The sequence below is a fragment of the Podarcis pityusensis genome (genome assembly GCF_964106645.2).
Source record: "Podarcis pityusensis genome assembly, chromosome: Z".
NCBI classification, from domain to species: domain Eukaryota; kingdom Metazoa; phylum Chordata; class Lepidosauria; order Squamata; family Lacertidae; genus Podarcis; species Podarcis pityusensis.
Window position 1 is genome coordinate 20,230,560 of NC_138044.1, and position 2,440 is coordinate 20,232,999.

The 2,440-nt window shown below is 42.8% G+C and overlaps 1 pseudogene across 1 annotated transcript; it reads left to right on the forward strand.

Annotated features, from left to right (window-relative positions):
* Positions 1-308: 308 nt before the first annotated feature.
* Positions 309-2,004, forward strand: LOC308467875 (myotubularin-related protein 12 pseudogene; annotated as a pseudogene). Its single transcript has one exon. The product of its transcript is annotated as a myotubularin-related protein 12 pseudogene (transcript).
* Positions 2,005-2,440: the final 436 nt, after the last annotated feature.

A 2,440-nucleotide genomic window follows, 5' to 3' on the forward strand; every position in this document is an offset into this window, starting at 1 on the left:
ACAAGATGACAACACTCTACAAACACAGAAAATCTTCTTAGAGTGAATGTATAAGACACTTGAAAACCCTCCTTATGAGCCATGAAAGTTGGTGTCCTGTCAAGTAGTCTTCCATCTCTGTAAGAGATCCAAATTGAATACACCAGATTTAAATAACTGATTCTAATAGATAACAGTAGACTTCTGGGATATTGATGTGAAATGGTTTTCATTACAGTGGTACCTCGGGTTAAGAACTTAATTCGTTCTGGAGGTCCGTTCTTAACCTGAAACTGTTCTTAACCTGAAGCACCCCTTTAGCTAATGGGGCCTCCTGCTGCTGCCACTCCGCCAGAGCACAATTTCTGTTCTCATCCTGAAGCAAAGTTCATAACCCAAGGTACTATTTCTGGGCTAGCGGAGTCTGTAACCTGAAGCGTTTGTAACCCAGTCTGTAACACTGTATTGGAGAGTACAAATTGGCTAGAAATCGTTAGGAGATGTCTGAGAAAAGCAGTAGAGATTATTGATTTGCTAGAAGCAGAGAATACAAATGTTCTCCTTATAGAAGAGAATGCTTCTGACCTGTGTTGTGTAATCTCCTGCCTGGTTCAAGTTATGATGGATGCACACTGCAGAACTAAGCTGGGATTTCAGAGTCTTATTTAAAAAGAATGGATCATGGGAAGACATGCTTTCCTGGATCGGTGTAACCATCTGTGGCAAACTGATAGAGAGGAGGCACCAGTTTTCTTGTTGTTCTTGGATTGTGTCAGGCAGCTGGTTCAACAGTATTCACTAGCCTTTGAATTTACAGAGACTTACCTAACTGTCTTGTTGGCTAGTATGTACATACCAACATTTAGCACCTTCTTCTTCAATTCTCTGCATCAAAGAGACACTATCGTGTATGAAGGAAGCCTTAATACAGAAGGCACCAAACTTAGTTATCTACAAGTTTGGGACTGGTCTGTGCAGTTTGAACCTGAGGCACAAGCCTTGCTGAATAATCCTCTTTATGCTGAGAAGCCAAAACAAGATAAGAGTCAGAAAAAACCTACACAATTCAAGCATCAACAGAAGCTTCTCTTACCAGTGACACAAACAAAACCATCCCCCAAAAGAGGGTTTTTTAAGGAAGAAATGGACCAGTTAATAAAAAACCTCTTTGGCAAAAGGATCAGCAGGCTGATAACATCTGCTGATAAGCTGCAGAATACCTCCAGAGAATTTTGGGAGTTGGCACTCCAAATCTGCTGATCTCCATGGAATCCTGCTGGCACGCTTAGAGGGACCAGAAATCAAAGCGTGGGTTTAGAGATATTTGCAATGGATCCCTGAAGTTCAGCTGCCTAGTAGTAGGACAGTTGCCACTGCAACAAAAATCTTGGATGTGATGGAGGATGTTCAAGGTTTGCAGAAGAAAATGGATGAAGAGCGCAGCCAGAGTCTCTCAGAGGAGGGTGCTGCAGCAGAGTCTCCCTTCCAGAGAAATCCTGCTCACCTGTCTTCTTTATTTCCATTTGCTGGGCTTCAAAGACATTCCCTCAAGCCAGTTTTACCTACGAGCACCTGGAAAGATTTGGAAGGTGAGGACTTGGCTAGGAGAGATGATGAGTATGTTGATTTAAGGGATGTTTGATGTGAGGCTTATGCTCACAAATAGAAATGAAAATACTGGCACACTTCTCTCCAAACACAAAATTGGTTTCCTGGCAATGGCTTTCCCTTCTGCCCAATGAAGCTTTTAGCATATGAAGATTTCCTCACTTGAGCACCCGCAATATTTTCTACATGAGTTTTGATCAAGCATTTTAATTAGTTCTTTCCATAAGCATGGGAAATACATAGCTGTGTTGCATAGGGCCCAGTTGAAAAATAAAGTAAAGTACAAATCAGTTGCTCAATCATGGAAAGAGTTAAGGTGTTGGGGCACTCTCAAAATCATAATAAACTTCTTGTTGGAACATAAAGGGGTGGTGGTCTCAGAAATATCCACCAGAATTTAAAAATGTCCTAGCCAGGTAAGAGTGTCCTCTTTACTATTGACTGTAGGTAACAATCAAAGGAGATGCCGCCTTACAGTCCCCTGTGCCACCCTGCTTTCCTCCACTACTGTATTTAGGAGATACAAAAGTGGTCATGTATAAGCGACCCAGTCCACTTCCAGCTCAGCTCTCCCACACCACCTAGCAGCTAGGTGAAGCAGGGATGGAGGAAAGGTCCACCCATTAGCCTGGGTTGCCCTGTCACTTCATTGCAGCTCTTGTAGCCCTGCTCATCCTTTAGGGATGCTGATAACTAAGCTTAAGTGGCAGGTTAAGCTAAGGTACCCGTCCAACCAGTTCAGCAAACTCCTCTTGCCAAATTTTAACTTCACTGGACCCAATAACTGGAAGGGACTCAGGGCATCATCAGATTGACCACCCAAGCCCACAACAGTATTCCTGTGTCAATTAAT